General features: G+C 33.8%; 1 protein-coding gene across 1 annotated transcript in view; it reads left to right on the plus strand.

The window, feature by feature from the left end:
- Positions 1–19,387, plus strand: part of COL24A1 (collagen type XXIV alpha 1 chain) — a 421,320-nt gene that overhangs the window by 166,073 nt on the left and 235,860 nt on the right. The window lies entirely within an intron of this gene.

Below are 19,387 nucleotides of genomic sequence, written 5' to 3' on the forward strand. Positions count from 1 at the left end.
TATCTTGTCTTTCTTTATATGAAGTTTAGAATAAGTGTGTTGGTATCCACAAATAATTTGCTGTGTTTTTGATTAGCATTGCATTGAATTTTTTTGTCAAATTGGAAAGAACTAACATCTTGACAGTGTAAAGTCTTCTCATTCATGAATGTGGAATATCTATTTTTTCTTTTTTATCATTATACTTTTGCAGTTTTCTTCATATAGACCTTGTGCTTATTTTCTTAGGCATAGACCTACTCTAACTTCCTCCCTTCTTTTTTTACTTTTGTAAACTTTGTTTTTGTGCTAATGTGAATGGTATTGTGCTTTTTATTTCAAATTCCTCTTGCTCTTGGCTGGTAGATAGGAATGCAATTAGTCTTGTATTCTGCAACCATGGTATAATTATATATCAGTTCCAGGGGATTTTTGTCATTTTCTTTTGATTTCCTACATAGCCAATTGTGTCATCTCTGAGCAAAAAGGTTTGTTTTTCCTTCTAACCCTTATATTTTTTCTTGCCACATTGCAGTAGTTAGGAGTTCCAATATGATGTTGAAAAAGAATAGTGAAAAGAGACATCCTTGCTTTGTTTTTAATCTAATTTGATTATTTTCATTCTTTTATTTTTATTCATAAAACTTATTTTTTGCTTTTCAATTTTTTTATTTAATTGATTTTATTTTTTTAATACATGACAGCAAAATGCATTACAATTCTTATTACACATATAGAGCACAATTTTTCATATCTTTGTATATAAAGTGTGTTCACACCAATTCATGTATTTATACATGTACTTTGTTTGGGGAGTTTTTTTGGCATTACAATTCTTATTACACATATATACCACAATTTTTCATATCTCTGTATGTAAAGTAGGTTGACACCCAATTTGTGTCTTCATATATGTACTTTGGATAATGATGTCCATTACATTCCACCATCCTTGCTAATTCCCTGCCTTGTCCCTTACCCTCCCACCCCTCTTCCCTATCTGTAATTCATCTATTCCTCCCATGCTCCCCCTCCCTACCCCAGTATGAGTCAGCCTCCTTATATCAGAGAAAACATTCAGCCTTTACCTCACACTACATCTCAAAGCCCTAGAAAAAGAAAAACAAATCAGCAGCAAAACAGTAGAAGGCAAGAAATAATTAAAATTAGAGCTGAAATCAATGAAATCAAAACAAAAGAAACAATTGAAAAAATTGACAAAGCAAAAAGTTTGTTCTTTGAAAAAATAAATAAAATTGACAGACCCTTAGCCATGTTAATGAAGAGAAGGAGAAAAGAGAACTCAGATTAACAGCATATGTGATGAAAAAGGTAATATCACAACAGACACTACAGAAATACAAAGGATAATTAGAAATTATTTTGAAATCTTATGCTCCAATAAAATAGAAGACATTGAAGGCATCGAAAAATTTCTTAACTCATATGTTTTGCTTTTCATTTTTTGTATTTGTTTTTTATTTGGTTCATAATAGTTATACTTAACATTAGGATTTCTTTTGACATAATTATAAATGCGTGGTGCATAGTTTCCTGTAATTAATTCACCAGTACTTGCTCTTACTCTCTCTTCTTCTTCCCCCTGTTCCCTTTCCTCTACTTTACTGATCTTTCTATTTATTTACATTTTTTAAAAATTAGTGTCTTGTGGGTATACATAATGATGAGATTCACTTTAGTATGTTCATATATGTACAGAGAGTTAGATCAGATTCATTGCACTATTTTTCCCATATCCTGTCCCACCTCCCTCTCCTTTAATCCTCTTCTACTCTTTTTATCTTTTTTTATGTGAGATGATGGATTTTATTAACATAAAAGTATACATATTAATGCAAATCAGTGCAATATTTACATACATACATTCATAGATATTAATAATATCAATATACCCTTATTTCACCTTTGATACCTTACCACCCACTCTAGCTATAATAATCAATATTCTATTTTGTATTTGTTTTAATTAGTTACACATGGCAGTACAATGATCTTGACATATCATACATTTGAATCAGATGGGATATAATTTCTCATTTTTCTGGGTGTACAGCTTACAGAATTACATTGGTCATGCAGTCACGTATCCACCCACAGCAATGATAATGTCTATTTCATTCTGTTGTCCTTCCAAACCCCTCCTCTCCCCTCCCCTCCCATCACTTCTCTCTACCCAATCTAATGTAACCCACTTATTCCTCTTCTCAGACTATACTCAAAAGACCTAAAAACGGCATACTACAGGGACACAGCCACATCGATGTTTATAGCAGCACAATTCACAATAGCTAGACTGTGGAGCCAACCTAGATGCCCTTCAATGGTTGAATGGATAAAAAAATGTGGCATTTATACACAATGGAATATTACTCAGCACCAAAAAATAACAAGATCATGGCATTTGCAGGGAAATGGATGGCATTAGAGCAGATTATGCTAAGTGAAGTTAGCCAATCCCAAAAAAACAAATGCTGAATGTCTTCTTTGATATAAGTGAGGTGATTCAAAATGAGGTAGGGAGGAAGAGCATGAGAAGAAAATTACCTCTAGATAGGGAAGAGAGGTGAGAGGGAAAAGGAGGGAAAAGAGGAATTGCATGGAAGAGGGAAGGAGACCCTCTTCATTATACAGAATACAGGTATGACGATGTGAGGAAAAAAATAAAAAAAGAAGTGGGTCTTTTATCTTTTTTTAAAAAATTTTGGTGGAATCCCATTTCTTTTCTCTCTTTTGCCTCTAATGTTAGACTAGCTTCCACGTATCAGAGAAAACATTCATCCTTGATTTCTGATTCTGACTTATTTCACTTAGCGTTATAGTCTCCAGTTCTATCCATTTACCAGCAAATGACTTATCATTCTTTTTCATAATTGAGTAATACTCTATTGTGAATATATGCCACATTTTCTTTATCCGTTCATCTGTTGAAGGACATCTACCCTGATTCCATAATCTGGCTATTGTGAATTGTGAACATTGATGTGGCTGTATCTCTGTAGTATTTTATATCCCTGCTGATTATATTTTTGTATATATACTAAGGACCTGGGTCATATGATAGTTCCATTCCTTGATTTTTGAAGAATCTCCGTACTGTCTTTCAGAGTGGTTGCACTAATTTGCAGTTCCACCAATAATATATAAGTATACCTTTTTCCCACATCCTTGTATTTACATCCTTGTAAATACATACATTATTATTTGTATTTTGGATAATTGTCATTCTATCTAGAGTAAGGTGACATTTCAGTGTGGTTTTGATTTGCATTTTCCCAGTTGCTACAGATGTTGAACATTTTTCATATATTTGTTGGTCATTTGTATTTTTAAAGAAATGTCTGTTTGGTTGTTTTGTCCATTTTTTATTAGGTTATTTGATTTTGGGTGTTAAGTTTTTGGACTTCTTTCTCTATTCTAGATATTAATGTGTTATCTGAGGAGAAGATGGCAAAGATCTTCTCTTTATTCATAAAATTTTAAACGGTTATGGTTTTTTCTCTGATCACTGCTTTAAATGTATTCCATAGGTACTCATATAGAGTATTTTATTCCCATTGTATTTCAGATATTTTGTGATTTTAGTTTGTATTTCCCTTTCCCCCAGGAATCCTTGAAATATTTTTAAAATTTCCAATTGGGAAAGCCTTCTTGGGTTGGATTTTTTTGATACATTCTGGTTTTATTTTATTGTGATCAAAGCTGTTGTTCTCTTTTATGGAATTTACTGATATTTTATTTTTGACCCTCTATATGGTATATGGTCACCTTTTCTGAATATACAGTGTGTACTTGATAGGAAGTATAACCGGTCCTCATTTTTTTTCTCTCTGTCCATTGTTCATTTAAATTCTCTCACCCTCAGCTCTCATCTTAGCAGGTCTTGGTGCTTACCCAGTGGTATAATCTAAACCTGCATAATTGAAAAGCAGACCCAGGAGGTGTCTAATGTATCATCTGAGTTCCATATGTATTCCTTCCTTCTTTAATTGTATAAAATCAGTCTTACCTCACTGTGTTCATCAGGGTCAACTGGACATGCCAGTATGGTGACTCTTTGGCTTGTTGTTTGTTTGCTCAAACCTGTCATAAATTCACAGTGCCCTGGTGGCAACCGTAAGGTTTGTTTTAGGAAATCTTTGCTTTCTGCCATGAGACCTCCAAACCTGTAGAGTCTAGGGTTGTGGTAACAGGAAACACAAAATACACTATATCATTGGGAATGGTGTGTAAATAGGATCATACCTGCTTCCACTCATTGGATTCTAGACTCATGTAGTCTTTTTTTCTGGGACAAAGCATCATATAGAGATCTGTGATTTATTAAATATGCTGTGGACAGCCATATCAATGTTTATAGCAGCACGATTCACAATAGCTAAACTATGGAACCAACCTAGATGCCCTTCAGTAGATGAATGAATTTAAAAAACGTGGCATATATACACAATGGAATATTACTCAGCAATAAAAGAGAATAAAATCATGGCATTTGCAGGTAAATGGATAGCATTGGAGAAGATAATGCTAAGTGAAGTTAGCCAATCCCAGAAAAACAAATGCCGAATGTTTTCTCTGATATAAGGAGGCTGATTCATAGTGGGTTAGGGAGGGGGAGCATGGGAGCAATAGACAAACTCCAGATAGGGCAGAGGAGTGGGAGGGAATGGGAGGGGACGGGGGTTAGCAAGGATGGTGAAATGTGATAGACATCATTATCCAAAGTACATGTATGAAGACACGAATTGGTGTCAACATACTTTATATACAACCAGAGATATGAAAAATTGTGCTGTATATGTGTAATAAGAATTGGAATGCATTCTGCTTTGATTTAGTTTTTTTAAATCAATAAAAAAATGTGTTCCAAAGAGTGATATTCCATCCTTTCATAATATTTTCTCTAAACTGGTACTTCAGTTATCCCTTTAGAAGGTAGTTTCAGTGTTTGGTTAGACTGGGTATCTCTACATGCTATATAGTATGTGTTAAAGCTAACAGATCACATTACTGGCCTACTTCAATGTAAAGGAGGTCTCCTATTCAAATGTTATGCTCTGTGGAGTTAGATACCTGTGGATTATGTTTTCTGTAAGTCCCTATGTAGTGGTGTTACTAGAAGCTCTAAAGACAGAAAACTAAAACTCTTACTCGAAATATGCATCTATCTTTGTCAGGATGATCTAATGACACTTTCAGTTTAGAAGGGACGCAGTATAATGAACTTGTGATGAACTTGGCCTTTGGTCTCTTTGAAGAATGCTGCCCTTTTGGCGAATCTATTGACTTCTGTTCCTAATGATTTGACTTTCAGAGGCAGAAGTAACTATATCAGACTTGATAAGTGGTAGATCCTTTTATTGGTTTTATGCATAGCTTCTGTCTCTGCTACATGGTCTGGTATTCATGTGCCACTCATTCAATGAAGAAAGTTGGCTAATGTCTATTGGCCAAGGTATTTTGTGTACTTGTTCTTGAATACCTCCAACATGGTACATGCTTCCTGGTGGGCTTTAAGGTATGATATAAAATTCTTCACATTGTGCCTCATTCAGCTTATCTTAGACACTAACTATCTTTGATCTCTTTATCTCTTTTCTATGTGTTTTCTTCCCAGACTTCTGACCAGATAGCCATGCCAACTGCTGTCTCCAAATCTATATAATTTCACTGCAGGTCATTTTTTTCCCTACGCAAATGGATGATCTGGTACATTGCTCACAGATCTACCTATTAAATGATTTCTTTTTAATTTCCCTTATCATTCAGGATATCCATAATCATGTTTATTATGCAGTTGCTGTCCTGTTAAGCTAGCACCCACTTATCATTCCAACCCAACCATAAATCAGGCCTAGCTTTTTTCTCCCCTCTGGCTGTTATTTAGTACCTGTCTTCCCACTGTGTCTCATACTGCCTTAAGTAAAAGTCAGGAGAAAGGACCTGGTGCAACTGTGAGGGTTGACATGGTCGTCTGGGCTACCTATTCATGAAATTTGTGCCCTGTGGTCCTGTTTGGGTTCTGCACTGTGTGGGCATTATATGCTGTGATAGGAACTACAACCCCTACATCTTTTAGGTCTTCAATGGTACCACTAATCTCTGTTATCACTCCACATATACATACAATATGACTGGGAATTATAAAGATAGAGTGATTGGCTGAATTCTCAGAACTCCCTGTCTTGTAGGCATCTCTTTAGACAAACCAATTCTAACTAACTATTTTCAATAGATCTTTTAGGGACGCCTATTATATATCAATCACTAATTATTATTATTATTATTAGTAGTAGTAGTAGTAGTAGTAGTAGTAGTAGTAGTAGTAATGGTAATAATAATATTACTGTAGTGAATTAGATCTGATTCTGTCTTCAAGGAGCTTATAGTCATGCAATTAGTATTCAATCAAACTATATCAAAGGCTCCACTATCTCTATCTGTGTTTTCCCCAGGCATCAGGTTTGATTAGGTGTGATAAAATAAGAAGTCAAAATTGAATCATTCCTTTGAAGTTTGGAATCAATACAGTCCTTTAAAAAATTGTAAAATAGTCAAAGAATTTCTTGCCTGAGGCTCCTGATTTTCCTTTTTATATTATTTCTCTTAGGTATGAGTTCTTGTCCATCTTAGATATCCAGTGTGCTCTTTTTCTTCCTATCATTTGCCCTTCCCATATAAATCACTTTTTAGGGAAAGGCATTAAAAATATATTTCATTCTAAATAGTAAGTGCTTAGAGATTTAACTGCAACATATTTCTCTGTCAAGGATATTTATACCTCAACACTTGAAAAGGAACCTGAAACTACGACAGTAAATATCTGTAGTGCTTATTTGTGGTGCTATTTATTGAGCAGGGAGAATTTTGTGGATGAGTGGAATATTCAGTGCTTTTCAAGTTAATCATACCATACCTAATGGTCATCTACTCAACCAACAAGGCAGGACAGGACTAGCCAACATTTCTGCTAGTGTCTTCTAGTCAGGAAGCACAGATATTTATAATACTTGGTTAAAGAAAAGTACTTTGAAGTGTTGTCATAAATGAGAAGTATTTGCCATTGGCATTGAAGAGAACTGTTCATCATTAAAGATAATCTGAATAAATATTCCTTCAAACCACTTCAAGGTTTTTTCCCTGTTCTTAATGTTTTAGTTATTATAAGCAAATTATTAAATTACTGAAATAATGAAGTAAATCTATCTGTGCATCTAGGTCTTCATAGAACTCTAAGTATTAGAGGTGTCCAAGTATAAAACATCACGTGCTTTAAGATATAAAGTTTAGTTTTTCCTTATGTTTTTCTGTTTTTAATAAAAGCATATGGAAAATACTAAATAGGAATCTTTTCTATTTCTTTCAGCATAGTACTATCAGTTTTAAGCACAAATCCCATATGAACTCCCAGTTCTGGCAGCAGACTGCCTTCTAATGTGGTAGTAAGAGAGTTAGAGTGTTTGTTGATTCAGCTGTAAACTCCCCTAGGCTACTGAGATTGCCAAGTATTTGAATTTTGGATGATGTTCCTGGTACGCGAGGCCAATTGTTTATCAAAAAAGTGATTCAACAGCACTAATCACAGAAATGCCAGAAGTAGCCAAGCAATGGGTCCTCTTTGTCCATCAGGGTGGTCTTCATTAGAGACAAAGACTGAAGCTAGTTTGGAGAGTCGGTTCATATCAAATAAAAGCATGCTTCTAAATGTCCATGTTGGCACTTTAGAGGACTTACTGGGAATATGCCAACCTGTGGCTAGCTGTTAGCTTATTAGAACTTAGTGTTAATGGATTCCTTTTACCTAAGCAGATTACTTCTTTGTTATCTTACATGAGTTGGATTTCATTGAGTAATTTTGTGTTTCAGTTGTCACTCAAAAAATGGTGCTAAAAGTATGTGTGATTAAATCAACTGGTAAAAAATTATTTATTGTGTTCCTATTGTGTGCAAAACTGTGCCCAGTAAAATTGTAGAATATATTTAAAAATAAAATATTATCCATAATTTAAGGAAATGAATAGTCTAGTTGGTAAACACAAAGTATATGTATAAAGAAAATAGATATCTAACAGCATACATATATGAATATGAAGATACCATCTGAGAAGTAAGTAATTATTATATAGTTCAGTGATAGGAGAGAGATTAACATAAAATGAAAGGATTAAAAAAGAATTTCCAGGGAAAAAATGGACCTTGAGTTATATTGTTTGTGAAGAAATGGCTGGTAAAGAAGAGAACATTCCAAGCAGGGTAAATCACATGAGCAAAGCATTAAAGAATCACATGATTATCTCAATAGATGCAGAGAAAGCATTTGACAAAATACACCATCCATTCAGATTGTGATACTGAAAAACTATTAGAGAAGGAACAAGGAACATATCTGAACATTGTAAAAGCTATATACGAGAAACCCAAGGCCAACATCGTTTTAAATGGAGAGAATATAAAAGCATTCCCTCAAAAATGCAAATCAAAACTACTCTAAGATATCATCTCACTCCAGTCAGAATGGCAGCTATTATGAAGACAAACAACAATAAGTGTTGGTGAGGATGTGGGGAAAAACTCATACCTTGCTGGTGGGACTGCAAATTGATGCAGCCAATATGGAAAGCAGTATGGAGATTTTTTGGAAAGCTGGGAATGGAACCACCATTTGACCCAGCTATCCCTCTCCTCGACTATACCCAAAGGGCTTAAAAACAGAATACTACAAGGACACAGCCACATCAATGTTTATAACAGCCCAATTCCCAGTAGCTAAACTGTGGAACCAACCTAGGTGCCCTTCAGTGGATGAATGGATTTTTAAAATGTGGCATATATACATAATGGAATATTACTCAGCAATAAAAGAGAATAAAATCATGGCATTTTCAGGTAAATGGATGGCACTGGAGAAGATAATGCTAAGTGAAGTTAGCCAATCCCAAAAAACAAAATGCTGAATGATTTCCCTTATATAAGGAGGCTGACTCATAATGGGGTAGGGAGAGACAGCATGGGAGGAATAGATGAACTCTAGATAGAGCAGAGGGGTGAGAGGAAAAGGGAGGGGGCAGGGGGTTAGCAATGATGGTGGAATGTGATGGACATCATTATCCAAAGTACATGTATGAAGATATGAATTGGTGTGAACATACTTTATATACAGAGATATGAAATGTTGTGCTCTATATGTGTAATAAGAATTGTAATGCATCCCAATGTCATGTATTTAAAAAATAAAATCAATTAAATTTTTAAAAAATAAATAAATATCAGTTCTTTTCACTGTCAAAAAAAAAAAAAAACAAGGATGCACACTTTGACAACTTCTGTTCAACGTAGTCCTTGAAACCCTAGCCAGAGCAATTAGATAAAAGAAAGAAATGGAAGGGCTATGAATAGGAAAAGAAGAGCTCAGGCTATCTCTATTTGCTGATAACATGATTCTATATTTAGAAGACCTCCCAAAAAACTCCACCAGTAAATTTCTAGAACTCATAAATGAATTCAGCAAAGTAGCATGAAGCTAAGATTTCAACTCACTCCAATCAGAATGGCAGCTATTAAGAATATAAACAACAATAAGGGTTAGCAAGGATGTGGGGGAAAAGGCACACTCATACATTTCTGGTGGGATTGCAAATTGGTGCAGCCAATATGGCAGTATGAAGATTCCTAGGAAAACTGAGAATGGAACCATAATTTGGCCCAGCTATCTCACTCCTTGGTCTATACCTAAAGGACTTAAAAGCAGCATACTACAGGGACACAGACACATCAATGTTTATAGTAGCACAATTCACAATAGCTAAACTGTGGAACCAACCTAGATGCCCTTCAGTAGATGAATGGATAAAGAAAATGTGGTATATATACACAATGGAATATTATTCAGCATTAAAAGGGAATAAAATCATGGCATTTTCTGGTAAATGGAAGGAGTTGGAGAATATAATGCTAAGTGAAGTTAGCCAATCCCATAAAACCAAATGTCAAATGTTTTCTCTGATTTCAGGAGGCTGATCATAATGGGACTGGGAGGATGGGTATGGGAGGATTATATGAACTCTAAATAGGGCAAAGGGGAGGAAGGGGAAAGAGAGGTGATATGGGGGTAGGAAAGATGGTGGAATCAGATGGACTTCATTTCCCTAAGTACATGTATGAAGACATGAATGGTGTGCCTCTACTTTGTATACAACCAGAGATATGAAGAGTTGTGCTCTATATATGTAATATGCATTATAATGCATTCTGCTGTCATATATATCAAATAATTTTTTTAAGATTATTTTTAAAAAAGGAGTAGGAAGCAAAATGAATACCACTAAGTCAATTGCATTCCTATACTCCAATGATGAATCAGCTGAAGGACAAATTAGGAAAACCATCCCATTCACAGTAGCCTCAAAAAAAAAATACTTAGGGATCAGTCTAACATAAGAGGCGAAGGGTCTCTACAATGAAAACTACAAAATAATAAAGAAAGAAATTGAAGAAGACCTTAGAAGATGGAAAAACCTCCCATGTTCTTGGATAGGCAAAATTAATATTGTCAAAATGGCCTTATTACCAAAAGTGCTACACAGATTCAGTGCAGTTCCTATCAAAATCCCAATGATGTTCTTCATAGAAATAGGAAAATCAGTCATGAAATTTATCTGGAAAATAAGTGGCCCAGAATAGCTAAAGCAATCCTTACTGAGAAAAGCAAAGCAGGTAGCATCACAATACCAGACCTTAAATTATACTACAGAGGCATAGTAACAAAAATAGTATGGTAGTGGCACTAAAATAAGCAAGAAGACCACTGTAACAGAATAAAAGACAGACAAATCTACAACAATACAGTTGCCTTGTACTAGACAAACACACCAGAAACACTCTGGAGAAAAGGTAGCCTCTTCAACAAATGGTGCTAGGGAAACTGGAAATCCACATATAGCAAAATGGAATTAAACCTCTGTTTCTCATCGTGCACAAAAATCAACTCTTAAGTGGATCAAAGATCTAGGAATTAGACCAGAAGCCATAGTAGAAGAAAAGATAAACCCAACACTTCAACAGGAACTGACTTCCTGAACAAGACTCCTACAGCACAGAAATAAAATTAAAAAATCAAAAAATGAGATGACATTAATCTAAAAAGCTTATTCACAGCAAAAGAAACAATCAAGATCATGAAGAGAACCAACATAAATGAAGAAAATATTTGCACCTGCACCTCAGATAGGGCATTAATTTCTAGGATATATGAAAAATATTTAGAAAAAAAAGCTTAATGCCAAAAAACAAAAACAAAAAACAAATAACTCACTCAATAAATGGGCAAAGGAACCAAACAGACCCTTCTCAAAAGAAGAAATACAATTAATCAACATATCAGAAAAGTGTTCAACATCTCTAGGAATTAGAGAAATGCAAATTAAAACTACACTAATATTACATCTCACTGCAGTCAGAATGGCAATTATTGAGAATGTGTGTAATTACAAATGTTGGCAAGGATGTCAGGAAAAAGGAACTCATACATTGTTGGTGGGACTACAAATTGGTGCAACCCCTCTGGAAAGCTGTATTGAGACCCTTCAAAAAACTAGGAATGGAACCACCATCTGACCCAGTTATCCCACTCCTCAGCATATATTCAACAGATTTAAGATCAGCCTAATACACTGACATAGCCACATCAATGTTTATAGCAGCACAATTCACAATAGCCAAAATATGGAACCAACCTACGGTTGTCCTCTAACAGATGAATGGATAAATAAACTGTGATATATTTACACAATGGAATATTACTCAGCCATAAAGAAGAATGACTTTATATCTTTTGCCAGTTAATAGGTGAATCTGGAAAATATCACACTAAGTGAAATAAGCTGAACCCCAAATGCCAAAGGTCATATATTTTTGCTGATATGTGGAAGCTAAACCATAATAAAGGCAGAGGGTGGGTAAGAAGTTGTTCAGTAGATTTGAAAAAGGGGAATGAAAGGAAGGCAGGGGGAACAGTAATAGGAAAGACAGTAAAATAAACCTAACCTAATTTTCCTATGTACACTATGAAAATACCCAAGTGAATCCCACCATAGTGCCAGCCCACAAAAATGGGATCCTAATTTGAGTAAGATATACCCCATGCTTATATAATTTTTATCAAGATGGATTCACTGTCATTAACTAAGAAGAACCTATACATTTGTTTTCAAAGGTAGGTAGTGATTACATACCATCTCCTCATAGCAATAAAATTTTGCTTTATTAATCAACTAACTTCCCACTCTATGCCAAAACATACACAGAAAATGATGAAATCTTTGAGATAAAGAGTCTTCAAAATATACATTCCATGAAGCTAGAAATTTTATTGTTGTTGTTGTTACCTAATGTATATTCAGTATCAAGAATGGTGCCTGACGTAACTCTGTTGAATGAGTAAACCGATGGATATTCTTTTAATTTTTTTTTTTTGGTACTGGGGATTGAACTCAGGGACACTCAACCACTGAGGCCACATCCTCACCCCTGTTTTGTAGTTTATTTAGAGACAGGGTCACACTGAGTGAACTTTGAAATCCATCTTCCTGCCTCAGCTTCCTGAGCTGCTGGGATTACAGGCATGCTCCACTTCCCTGGATGGGTATTATTTAATTAAGACATTCAGAAGAATTCTGAATAAGTTGGATAGATAGATATTGAGTACCTAAAATTATATTTATCCAAACACATGTATCAGATGATGACCATCCTGTTACCTCCAAAACAATTCTAAATAAAAAAAAAGTTCAATGAATAAATTCTACGTTTTCTCTAAAGATCTTCAAATCATTACAAACTGTTATCTCTAAAAGAGAATGATTGTCTAAAATACCAAATACCAATTACCTCTTCTAAAAATTTTATTGAACTATAATTGTCATCTAACAAATTGCATATATTTAAATTATTCAAATTAATAATAATTTGATAATTTTTGACATGTATAAATTGTGAAACCATCACCAGAATCAAGATAGTGAACCCATCCATCAAATCCCCAAAGTTCCTTGTTCACAATTATAATCCTCATTTCTATCCTTTCTTCTCACTTCCTCCCCAGGCTATCATGAGAGGTCTGCTTTTTTTGTCATACAAATTAATTTTAAAATTAAATGCTTATTATAGTTTTGTGTGGCTTTTAGAAGAATTAATGTGGACTTTCCAATTGACTTGTGGGTTCCTTTAAGAATGATTTAAAAAATACTGTGAAAACTATTTAAGAGTCTTTATTTGGAACAGAGAATATATGTTGTTATCATAGGAATTTTAGTGTCGTTGTTGTTCTGAGGATTTTCTCTGATGAGTTTTTAGGATGCTACACATATGGAATTCAGCTGTGCTATATTTTCTGCTCAAGTATATGGAATTACTAAAGGGAAAATATATGAATAGGAATATCTGCAAAATTTTCAACACTATCATAATAAAAACAATCTGTTTTTGATTACTCTTTAGATCTGAAACAGCAAAAGAGAATGAAAGAGAGCCAGATACCTAGATGAATTCTTTTGGTTTTTTTATGCATTCATTTTTCCAAAAGCTCATACTTTCTCTCTATGGTTTTTCCAATAAACAAAACATCTCCTTCATTTGCATGCTTCCTATGCTAAAGTTTAGTTTCTATAGTTAACTTGGAAAGTGAATTTATTACTTTGGCCCTTTTAAGTATTTTTGTTAGCATTTTTGGATGGCTTGTTCTCACATAGAAAAGTTAATTTTAATCTTTTTTTATTACATTCCTGCTTGGAATTCCCATATTGCTGATTTGATGTGTATTTCCACAAATGCTAGGGACCAAAATCTTATGATTGTATGCTGGATCCCTATCTCAAATCCAAATTCTCCCCTTAAAGAACCTCTCTTTCTTTGAATACATTCTTTCTTGTTTGAATATGTTAAATTTCAGTTCTATAGAACTTATAATAATTTTGTGTGGGTTTTTCCGACAAAGGATAACTTTTGAAAATGCATAAGTAAAAATATAATTACTCAAATAGAATACATTTATAAATTTGGCCATTAATTCAGGTCATTGGATATTTATTTAATTTACTATATACTCAATACCAGACTAGGCTTTATTTTACTTTTCCCTTTAGGAATTCATAATTTACATATTGGTTTTACCTTTTTATGGCTATTTTTTCTAACAGCTATATTTATCTTTACTTTGTTCAGACTTACAAACTACTCAAGAAATAAGTTTAAGCCAAACCATACTGTGTTTTGTGTATTTCAAGTACAAAATACATAAAAGCCAATGAGAATTGGAAATTTCCATAAGTTTTAAATGACCTAATGGTTATCTATAACAATAGAATATTTTAAAGCTACCTTACAAAATATCAGAAAAGTTTGAATTATCCAAAATATGTACTTTATTTTTAAACTGTTATTGTAATTTAACATGCTGTTTCCTCCAAAACAATACAAAATCTGAGTTTCACTAATTTTATCTGTGGGCTAGTTCAATGAATAAATCTTTTTTCTCTCTAAAAGTCTTCATATCATTATAAACTATTGCCTACCACAAGCAAATCGTTATCTTGATCACCAGTATCAATTAGCTTTTGTGTTTTTTACAGTTTTTTTTGTAGGTACAATTAACATAAAATAAGCTGCACGTATTTAAATTGTATAATTGGATAATTTTTCACATATGTATAACCTGTGAACCATTATCAAATCAAGATAATGAGCTTTTCTGTCAAACCCAACAATTTCATTATTCACCTTTTATAATCCCTTCCTCCTGTGCTTCCTGCTCCTTCCTTTCCAGGCTACCTCTGATATGTTTATGTCACTATAGATTAATTTGTCTTTTCTAAGGAAATCTTTATATAGACATATTCATATAGTATGTACTTTGGGGGTGGCAGTCAGTTTCTGGATTCTTCACTTAACATAAACATTTTTAGATTCATGCAAGTTGTTTCATTTTATGCATATACCTTCATTGGTTTACTCATTGTATTTACTTACTTGTTGATTGTTTATCCACTTACTATTTTAACTACAAAGACTATATGTTTCAATAGAAAACAGAAACATTATTGCTCCTATAGGAAAACTACTAACGTGTTCAATGTATGCAATAAAGTGTCATATATTAATTCTGTTAGGATGCTTTCTTATTTACTTTCAGATAAGAAAGACAATATTTTACTTTTATGATTTCCTACGAAACTAATGAACTTTGCTAGTGCTTTGGTTCCCAGGTTTTGCTATAAAAAATGCATGTGAATTAGTCTCCAGCCTTTAGTGATTAGAAAATAATAAAACTTTGTTTTTACTGGAGAGAATGCTGAATCACTCTTAGTGCTACAAACAGATGTGAAAGGCCTGAAAATAAAAGACACATTTGTATTTATTATTTTTAAAGCTACTTCATTTTTCTTCTTCTTGGTAAAAATTGGTGGTCACACTATTTCTACTAAGAAGACACCAAAAGTCAGGCTGTTCTTCCTTTTTCTCACTAAGCCATTATATTTTCAATTGTGATATGATGACTTAATAAGATACTGAAGCATGGTGTGGGCGAAAATGTTTTGACTTGTCAACATCAATGTTATTTTGAATTACAAAAATGAATTAAAGCATCTTTATTAGATTTTTGTTTTTATTTTTATTTTTCTTATATATTTTATGCCAACATAATTTTTAAAGTGGAAAGTATAGATTCTAATATTATACTTTTTACCTTTTAATCTGTAAACTCTCTGAAATTTTGTTGCTTTGCAAAGATGCCCATGTCCTATAGTTTGATTTATAGTTTGAGAACTAAATTTAAGCATTAAAAAAGTTTCCTTGGTAGATATGTTATCATTAAAGTTGATCAAGTTAACTCTAGTTTTTATACTTTAAAATGTCTTACTTAAAAATCAAGCTCTCTACTCAGAAGTAACTCAGGTATGAATTTTTACAATAATGAAAAAGTTCTTTGGCTAAGTTTCTGAGCTATCCTGTGTACAAAGGTAATGTGTTTCTGAGCATTTCAATGTAGTTTTAATTTTAAAATATTTAATTACTTAACTATAATATGAGATCAGATTTATTGACATCTTTTATCTTATTCTCTTTTTCTTTGGAATTTTATTTGTTTTTAATATTCCTTTACTAATATTTTAACTCTCGAAAGTAGGGACAAAAGGGGTGGGGATGTGACTCAGTGGTAAAGTATTTGCCTATCGTGCACAAAGCCATTGGTTCAATCTCCAACATGGCAAATCAAAATAAGGAGGAAAGATTCACACATATATGAAATCTATTAAATCACCTTAGTAATTTTTCTTACTGTTTTATTGAGCTGGATGTGGTGACACATGCCTATAATCCCAGAAAATTGCAAAGCTGAGGCAAGAGGATGGCAAGTTCAAAGGATTCAGCAACTTAATGAGGCCCTAAGCAACTTAGTGAGACCTTGTCTTAAAATAAAAATAAAAAGGCCTGAGAATGTTGCTCAGTGGTTAAGCACCACTGGATTCAATCCCTGGTACCAAAATATATAAATAAAATTTTAAAAAGCCCACAGAGAACTATATGTAACATGTATTTCACATATAATTATAAGACAAATACCCTGGTAAGTACCACAAAGGTAGTTACCCCAGCCAACCCAGCCAACCACAAGTTCATCTCTCTTGCTCAAATTAAGCAGTTCCTCACTGTTTTTCTTTCATATTCTATTACTTAAGTATGCATCCTTAAAAATAATTGTTCAGGCATGTGTGTTTTATTTGCTAAATGTTTTTTTTTTCAGTCAGCTATTTCATAACTGTGACTAAAAGACATAACCAGAACAACTGTAAAGGAGGAAAAGTTTATTTGAGGGCTCGCAGTTTCAGAGGTCTTAGTCCATTGACTGCAGACTCCATTCCTCAGGCCTCAAGGTGAGGCTGAACATCATGGCAGAAGAGTGTGGCGGAGGGAAGTGGCTCACATGATGGTCAGAAAGCTGAGAGAGAGACTCCACTTGCCAGATACAAATATATAACCCCAAGTCACACCCCCAGTGCCCCACCTCCTACAACCACACCCTACTTTCAGTTACCACTCAATTAATCCCGTCAGGTGATTAATTAATTAATTGAGTTAAGGCTCTTGTAACCCAATCATTTCTTGTCTGAATCTTCTTGTGTTGTCTCACATGTGAGTTTTTGGGGGACACCACACATCCAAACTATCACATCTTTCAATCTACCAATTCTCCCCCATTCCAAATTTTCCCCTTAAAATTTAGTTGTTGAAGCTCCCCCATCACTTGGCCTATAAAGTTTTGCTTAGTCTAATTTTGTTATAGACTCATGGTGTAATTCTGATAATTCTTTGTTCTGTGTATTTCTTGAAAATTGGTTGTCATATTACAGAGTCCTGACCATATTCATGTTTGTTTGTTTCTTTGTTTTGGCAAGAAAATGGGTGATAGTGTGTTCTTTCATCAAGTAGCACATAATGTCTAGTATCTCTCTTTTCTGTGTGTGTGATGTTAGTAACAGTTCAAACTCAGTGTCAAATCCATTACATCATTTGCAGGATTGCAAAATGAATGGTTTTTTTAAACTCTATTATTTTTTATTTATTGGCTGGAATATATTTTCTTATCTATTATTTGGATAATAAAGGTAAAGTACATATAGGAAAGGAAAAATAAATGCTTGGTGGTTCTCCTTTTTTTAAACTACATTTCCAGATAGAGTTGACTCCCTTTCATCTTTATACACAGGAAGTTTTTGTTGTTGTATTTTGACAACAGGCTTCCTTACTTCCTTGTATTCTGATGTGACAAGGTGTTCTAGGGTCATCTGGAAAATGGACAAGCTATGAATTTTTCCATGGTGATGCTGTGAACCAGAGTCTGAACTGGTTGTAAACTAGTACTCAAGGATCAAAAGTGGCAAGCAGACATGTTGTCTTCTATTTCCAAAGAGGTCAGTCAGACAACAGCAGCAAATTTCTGCCAGATTTTGTCCTAGTTGGTGGGAATAAAGTTGTGAATGGTATATTATATTCGAGCAGTTTACAACCTGATAAGGAAAATAAAATAGGCCAAAACCCCAGGTTAAGCGCTTATGTTGGACTTGAGAATAGTTTGTGAGTTCTTAGGGGGAAAAGAAGTATTTAAAGATGAATTACAGCTTTTTGGCTTGGAAATTTGTGGATAAGGGTAAAGAGGAAATGCAGAATGAGAGAGGAACATACTGGAGAAGATACTCTGTTCAAATTTGACAACTCACTTACAATAGAAACTAGAGCAGAGGTGTCTTGATACAAGTTGATGGTGATTTTTCCCCTTAAATAAAGCAACGAAGGGTGTGTTCAAGAGAAAGGTTCAAAACTATCAGGAGAAGAATCTAATTATATATATACATACACACACACACACACACACACACACACACATACACACACACACACACACACACACAATATTAACATAATTGAACCCGATTCCCTTTGATTAGTGAAGCAATCAACAAGTCTATATTAAGCATATCCATAATAACTGTTCCAAAATTTCTAGAAATCTAATCTGGTGCTTAGTATTTGAGGTACCACTGCCTTTTCTTTTGTCAGAAGTGTCCCTGACTTTACTTTTTCTCCACAGAATCCAAGTTTTAAATCAGGCTTTTAATCTGTCAAAGCATATCTGTTTTAATCCAGTCTTGAGGAATAAGCATCACTTTTTAAATTTGTTTTTCTTTTTAGAACTAGTTTTGCTGTCCCATCTTACTTGTTGGGTTTTTACCCCCATCACATTTATCCCTTAACTAAGCTACCTATTCTGGCTGACATTAATATTTTATCTTCAGCCTTCTTTGCTTTTAAAGTTGCTGGCATCCATAAGGCACTGGGTTCCATCCTCAGCAACACATAAAAATAAATAAAGTACATGTACTATCTCCATCTACAACTAAAGAAAAAAGAGTTGTATTTGATTGTTGCATTTTCCTTACTTTTTCCCCTTTTGTTCATGTCAATGAGAAACACTGAAACAACTGTGTGATAAAATCAATACAAATGAAACCATAATTATTAGCTTATCATTACTGAAATTAATCATAGTGTATCAAATTTTGATTCATTACTTCAGTATGAATTTTAATCTACCCATTTTAGAGTAACATCTTAGGACTTTGCTTAGATTTTATTAGCATTATGATTCGCTTCTGTTTCTGGAAATAATTTTAGATTGCTAGTATTATTTCCAAAAAAGTAAAAATGTTATTCTTGTGCAATATGAGCATAAGTCAAAGATTTTATTATCAATTGATGATGAAACTAGTAAGACACTGAGTTCAAATTGCATTTTGGGAGCTGAGTATTTACAGACAATTAAATATGGGATGTTACA

Source organism: Spermophilus citellus, assembly GCF_964194105.1.
Source record: "Spermophilus citellus genome assembly, chromosome: 9".
NCBI lineage: Eukaryota > Metazoa > Chordata > Mammalia > Rodentia > Sciuridae > Spermophilus > Spermophilus citellus.